Here is a 7643-nt window from a genome sequence, read left to right on the forward strand (position 1 = left end):
GTTCCTTGTTCATCCACAGAGGTCTCCTGGAATTCTTGCCTGCCTTCCTCTTTGTTGGTACTTCTCTCAAGTCTGATCACACTCTTTGGCTACACTTTTATGGATATTCTGTGGGATTTTTTTTTCCTAGATCTCTTATGACCTAGGAAACTGAACTGCCTACATTGAATTCCACTGTTTCAGTCAAATAGCAGGACCTTAGTCTTCGGATGAAAGTAATAGTGGTGTGGACAAAGTATTCTGATCTAAATAGAAAGATGATGAGCTGCCACTGATGGATAAATCCCTTTGTTACCCTTTTAGTATATATACATTTTAAAATCTAAACATGCATAACTCTGCACTGGACTGGACCTAGCCTCAGCCAGAAAAGTGGGAATATGCTTAATTTGCTGCCCCTAAATTTTTTCAAGCTGAATAAACATGGTCAGAGACCTGATTCCAGAAAGCACTGACTAGCAATGTGTCTTAGTTTCAATTGGAATGGGATTGTTTTCTTCAGAGTGACTGGAATGATGCTATGTTTTGGTTCTAGCATAAAAAGGATGTTGATAACGCACCAGTGTTTTTAGTTGCTGCTAAGCAGTGCTGTACAGAGCCAATGCCATTCTCAGTGAAGGGCCCAAGGTGCAGGGAGGGAACAGAATTACGACAGGTGACTTACACTGCCCACAGGGATATTCCATACTATATGACATCATACAGAAAGTGTTTTGAAGGGGGCAAGGGAACATCTTGCTCTCTTCCACTGCTTGGGAGCTATCTGGGCATCAGTCAGGGGGTGGTGAGCAATTGCTTGTGTGTCACTTGTTATACACATTCATATATACATGTATATATGTCATAACTATTATCCTTTTCTCTATCTTAGTAAATAGTTCTATCTCAACATCCTTCGGATATTTTCTGATTCTTTCCCCCATCGCAGTGGGAACAGTGGGAGTGAGCGAAAGACTGTATGGTGCTCAGCCACCTGCTGGGTTAAGCCAGGTCAAACATTTCTCCATGCTCTGCGTTGCTCCAATCTGTGTGCTTGCCTTGGTGATAGAAGAGTGATCAAAATAAGAGGGATTCTTGAAAGCTGGTGTGCTAGTAGTACTGAAGGACAGTACAAGGTTAGTTCTAGGACGTAGAGACTTGTGAGTCATTGCCCTCCAGAGAAGGGCAATTTTGCCTTTACTGCAGATAAAGGCACCTTCATGATGACTGTCCACTGGATATTATGCTGCATTGTGAACTATTCCATTTGCTGTTTGACATTTGAGGTTCCTGTGATGAGATTATGTTGAAACACAAAGACAGGTATCTATCAGTATCTGGAGTGATAGACGAACACGGCAATCTTAGCACTGCTTTGTGTGAGCACCAAGGCAGTTACTCAGACACTCTTCTGCCCATGCTCTCTGACTTGGCAGCCATGAATTTATTTTAGAAAAGCTGTGCTGGTACTTATGCAGTTTATTTATTTTCTAATTTTTAGCAGTATTTATTGATACAGACTTCATAGTTGCTTGGATGTGGTCTTGGATTCACTCCTGAATCTCTCCTAAAGCCTTGTGTTCGACTTAACCATTTTCATTTATCTGGCATTTAAACATTAGTTATATGTCTTAGAAAAGAAATAATTTTCTTCACAGTTTAATTAACAATATTGTGGCAAATACCATCTATTCCTGGTACATTGTTACTCTTTTTTTTTTGTCCTGAAAGCTATTCTGTGAATAACTGTGGTAATGTCCTTAATTTCTCTGTAATGAAAAAACAACTTTTCCACAGAGGCCTTCTTTTCTTATTTTACACCATGACTATCTGTTGGCTTTCTAAATGTGCCTGAAATCTTCACTGTACCAAAAAAAGAAAAAAACAAACAAACAAACTACAACAAAAATATCCACAAGAAACCTCCCATGTGAGTCAAGTTATCTAAAGATCTAGAAATGTTTCTCTTGATTCCATTAATAAACATCATTCTGGTTGCTGGATCTTTGCTGTTAGAGTAGACTACTCTGAATAATCAGCATATGAACCACTGTGTTTTCTGTCATTGCCTACCTTACTCACAAAAGCCATTTTACTCCCCCTTAACAAACAGTATTATTCTTCTTTGCACTTAGCTGTACCAGACATAAATCTTGTCAGGCAGAAGAGTGAACAGTTAAAAAAAGTGGCCAGATCATACAAATCTATGGCTTATTCAGTACAATATTTTACTTTAGAAACATTCTCCCAGGGATTTGCAGCTTGCAAATGCTGTTGTCAGCCACACTCTCAGTATGAGCAGAGCTAGAGGGATCAGTAAACCCTGTTGGAGCAGTTGATGAACCAGCTGACAGGGAATGCCCAGCCTGCCAGCAGCAGCATTTCTGCTGTCCTCTGTGTAAAACAAGAGCACATAGGAATGTTAGCACCAAAGAAACAGAATTGCTGAAACACTGATCTTTCAGAGCAAGACTTCTCATCTCAACACGCCCCAACACTAAGATGGAGCTGGGCACCAGACTCTGGAGATGGTAGGACATGTTTTCCTTGTTAAAATCTCTTCTCTTGACTAATGAAGTGCATGCTTTTATTATTAGCTTTGGGAAATATCTAGTCTAAAGTGTTTCTGCAATTTAAATAATAAATAAATTAATCTCATGAAATATGACTAGAGGAATTACATAACTTTTGAGGAGGACAGACTGAGGGACAGAACTATCAGAAATCTGAATGTATTTGGGGAGAATGTGTGCAGGGCAATTTGGGCATTTGTGTTTTTTCACATGGCAAAGATAATCTGTCATTATGGGACTAAGAATCACTTCTGAAGACTGCTCTGAACCAAGCACCAAAGCATTAAAAGTCTGTGATGATCTTACTGTCTCTTAATTTTACTGTTGACTTTGTTTCAAGATTTAGTTTTGGTGTGCATTTGTGGTAGTACTTCATAGTATAGAAAAATCTTAAAAACTAAAAAACTTAAGATTGTGTAATGTTTCAAACATAATGTTTGTGACTCCTAGAAGAGATGAGCACCACTTAATTATGAAATAGAGAAGCATCTTCAAAATAGCACCTGGACAAGTGCTGAATGAATGTAAAAATTGCATGGGTATTGGGCTTCTCTCTTCTCGGTAAACATCAAGGACAGTGAGTTCTGACTGAGGACATGACATTAAGAATGTCCCTTCCATCACTGACCAAACGAGATGAGGAACTCCTGTTACAGAGAAGTGGGATGGGAAGGCTAGGAGTCTCTGGGTAGAACAGGCAAAAAGAGAGACAACAGGTGGTAGAAGGAGTTGAAGAACAAGAATGATGTGGAGCAAACGGAGAGTAGTCTTACTAGCATAGTGTTAGAATGAGATAGTGAATAGACCAGAAAAGGTCTGAGGTTGCAATCTCTGACAAATAACAGAGTTGCCATAAGGTCAAATAATTAATATAATATAGAGTAGAGTAGAGTAGAGTAGAGTAGAGTAGAGTAGAGTAGAATAGAATAGAATAGAATAGAATAGAATAGAATAGAATAGAATAGAATAGAATAGAATAGAATTATTCAATTGGAGGAAACTTCAGAGATTGTCTACAACCACTTGGTTGTAAGTAACCTGTGAATGCAAAGAACATGCATTTCATCCCTTATCTCTGCCATGGCTATACTCTTCTCAGATATAGTTTCATACTGCTTTTGATCATAAAACAAGTTTGACCACTTAGAGCATCTCTTAACAATAGAATAAGGTGCCATGCATTGACTTAGAGAACTATTGCAGGATGTTCTTGTATCACCTTTCTCATCAAAACCAAACCATTCTACGATTCTATGATTTTTCTGTAATTGCCATGAGGGTTCATCCACAACCTCAAATCACCCCTAGAAAGCAAGTTTTCTTTCTTTTTTTTTTTCTTTTTTTTTTCCTGTGTTTAACCTGATTGTTTACTTACATGATTTGAGTACTTTTCTATTGCAATGGTGGACATAGTCCATCCTTTAGACCAGATTCACAGCTACCCAAGAAAGGTCTCTTTCAGGATAGAACAAACATTAAAAAGTATTTCAGAATGCTGTGATTTCATATGCCATCAGAGGATGAAAGTGTTAACATTTCCGAGCACTGAAGGAAAGGAAAGCTTCCTGCTTGACCTAAACTGTAATGCTCTCATCACTCACTCACTACCTGCCATCAAGATCACTTCAGACTCTATATCTAAAAGCATTAGCAGCTTGTAAAATGGAAGTATGTTATGCATGTCATTGTTTACACCCACCCTCTCAACTATCCCAGGAGTGTCCCACATGCTACCTTCTACCTCTTCCCTACCAGTGCTTTCCCAATTTGCATCTCCCTTTTGTTGTTTTCAATTAATGTTTTGGCAGTGTTCTTCACAGGGACTTGTAATGTGAGGAGGTTCTAGGCGCAGCCTGCCTGCCCGTTACTTCTGCAGTGCCAGGGCATGCAAAAATTCAGAAAACAGATTTGAAGTGTCTTTGTCCATGACAGGAAGTTCGGGCCATGCAGCCCAAACCATTCTATTATGATTATATGATTAGGTATTCAGATAGTTAGTAAATGGGCATGAAATGGATGGAGGGACACTGGGTTCACAAAAGCAGTGTGGATCCCCCTTCTTGAATAGGTCCAGTTGTTAAACACACTGCCAAGAGAGTCTTCTGCATTCCTGCATACTTCTCGTCTCACCTTTTGCCACTGAGGCCCCATTCTATCCTTAGGAACAGCACTACCTGCACAGTGAGCCAACTACATGAAGACTGCCAAGGCTGTAGCTCCCAAAGCTGATGAAAAGCAACACATGCAAAATGTGGGGTCATGTATCAACAGCTAGATGATATTTTATTGATTATTTTCTATCTTTCCCTTTTCCTTTCTCACTTCATTGCTTTCTTTCTCTTGCTCTCCCTGTCTATTTCTCCCTTAATACATCTGCATTTCTATCTTTTCTTTCTGCATTTGTCTTTCTCAACCTTTCACTATCTTTCTCATTCTCTCCATTTTCTTCTTCTTTGCCTTTTCTATTTTTCTCTCTTCCTCCGTCAGTAGAAAGGAATTAAATTTTTTGACAAGGCACTGCTAATGGGGCCTGAGCAGTGGCCTGAGTGCTTGTCTTGGATATGCTTTGGAAACAGGAATGCTGAATCTAGCATTATTGACAAGAGGTGTCTGGTAGGAATCATGTTTTTTTCCAAGATCAATTACCTTTGCATCAGCACTTACCAGGTCAAAGCAGCCTGACTCCAGAAATAGTGTGTCAACACAAAATGACTCCTGTCCTCCATGTATGGCATCAAATCACAAAGGGAGGAGTAACTAATTTTCCTTACCCCTGCCATTAATTTTCCACTCAGATTCCAAGAAGTCATTTCTGGGATGCTCAGTGGTAAGGCCAGTTCAGCCCAGTGCAGTGTGCAGTTTGGAACAGATAACTGGATTGAGATGTCATAATTCAGAGAAACTGTAATGTTACCTTTTACCAGCTGAGCATTTAGTAACAAATTCTCAAGACATAATTGCTGACACATGAGAAGCCATAACATTTTCAACTTCTTCATGACTCTTTCACAGTTGGGATACATAATTTGTTTTGGATAGTCATTGTAATATTGTCCAAGGGGAAGAGGGACTTCAGGGATCAAACTATGGTTCTGGGTTCATTGTGGTATTCTTTACCCAGTCAACAGGCTGAATAAGGTACCCATGGACCTAGAAATATTTCTGCAGTTTCACTGATCCACAGTTGCAGTACACTGATTTCAGAATTAAGCCTTATTTGTAAGTTTAGTTTGCATAATCTTCTCTTAATTTAAAAAAAAAAAAAAAAAAAGAAAAAGAAAAAAAAAGCCAAAAGCAAGGACGAAATCAAGCCTCTGGGAGAACACTGTGTCTGATGTTCCCCATGCAGCATGGATGGTGATTAACCCAGGGTGTTCTTCTGCACTGTGCATCTTTGCGGGCTTTATCATTCACATGGGAGGAACTGAACAGTGCAAATATTCTTTGGGCTAACATCCAAGGGAAAAGTTTTCCATAGCATAAGATGCACGAAAAGGGCTTGGCTAGAAATATGCATCTTAATACAGAAGCTATTGTTCTTTTTCTGTCTTTCAATATGTGGAAAAAAAGATTTTGTCTACAAAGAGAGAATCTCACGTCCTTTTGGAGCATGCTGGGGAATGAAGATTGGAGAGGGGCTGTCTCCCTTCTTTGGATCCCAGATATCACTGGCATTGATGCAACTTTCACAGTTTCACACATAAAGATGCTGTCTCTCAAGAGCAGTCATACACAGGGTGTCATCTTCTCCTCCAATATATTTAGTTGCTGCTTAGCAAAGTATGTCCATATTTGGTTACAACATGAGAGGACTCCATGGGTCTAAGGCTCAGTGTACCTGGGAGAAAGAGAGCCTCCTGATCCCAAATGCTGGTGCTGCAAGTACACTGCTGGCTGTGGTTGGTGTCAGTCTTTCCTCACACTCCTTCCTCCGCATCTCTTTGGCAGCAACTCCAATTCCTTTCTCCAGCAGCTTCACAGCTCCTTGAAGTGTTCCATGGAAACAGTGATGCAGAGCTAGCTAGGACCTCAGGGGCATAAGAGTCCCTGTATTGAGCATACTGACATTAGTAAAGCCCATAGCACATGAGTGTCCAACCTTTTGGCTTGCATGTGCCACACTAAGTGAAAAGGAACTTTCTTGTCCTGTGTACACGTATGTTGTTCCAAAGCCTCCTATTTATTTCCACAAAAACTACCACAGAAACAGAGAGCACAGTAACACAGTTTGAGCAAATACATAACACAAGTTTTCCACTGTCACCACCATCAGCTATGAATTTTTGCCAGCAATGAATAAAAGCCTGCATGCTTTACTTGTAATAATCTACTAGCAGAAGTGATCCACTGTCACTGTCTGTCATCACTGCTGAAATACACCACACAAATTCACTGTATGCCACTCCACATCCACTGCCACATCCACTGTTTATTCTCCATAAATGTTCATGAGCATCAATGAATGTCAACGTTTTGTCCTCACGGAGGAATTCAATTCCAGGCCTTTGCTTCATATACATTTCCATGTCAGGCGCCATTTTGTCAAAGTGCCTCTCTGCTGCCATCTGCTGCACAACAAGAGAATGTAAAGGGAGATGGGTGGGAAGGTCCAACCTCTACTGCCATCCCATCAACATCTGCCTCTGACATTGTGTGACAACATGATAAAACAGGAGGCATTACTTTCAGAGCAGCCCTCATCATGAAGACAATATAGTTAATGTATATAAAGTAACAACACTTATTTTAATTTACTTTCTCTATTAAAATGATTTAAAAAGAGGGCAAAAACTCCCTCACAAAACTAGTGGGATATTAGACCTTGTTTCTGTGAAACAAACAGATCACCCTGGTTCGATAGCAGTGGTTGTAATTCTCATTGAGCTCTCAAGGTGCTCATCAGAGATGTTTGATGACATTTTGCTCCTCCTGTGCTTCATCCTTCAGAACAGCTGTTCACCAGCATACGCACTGCCAAAAGTGAATGAGGCGTGACTGTGACGCGAGGGGTATTTCTCTCTGGTAAGAGACAGCTGATAATGGTCTGGTGAAGTGACATTGTCACATTTTTGTTTCCAGCTCTAAACATTC

The sequence above is a fragment of the Lagopus muta genome, chromosome 18 (assembly GCF_023343835.1).
Source record: "Lagopus muta isolate bLagMut1 chromosome 18, bLagMut1 primary, whole genome shotgun sequence".
Classification (NCBI taxonomy): Eukaryota; Metazoa; Chordata; class Aves; order Galliformes; family Phasianidae; genus Lagopus; species Lagopus muta.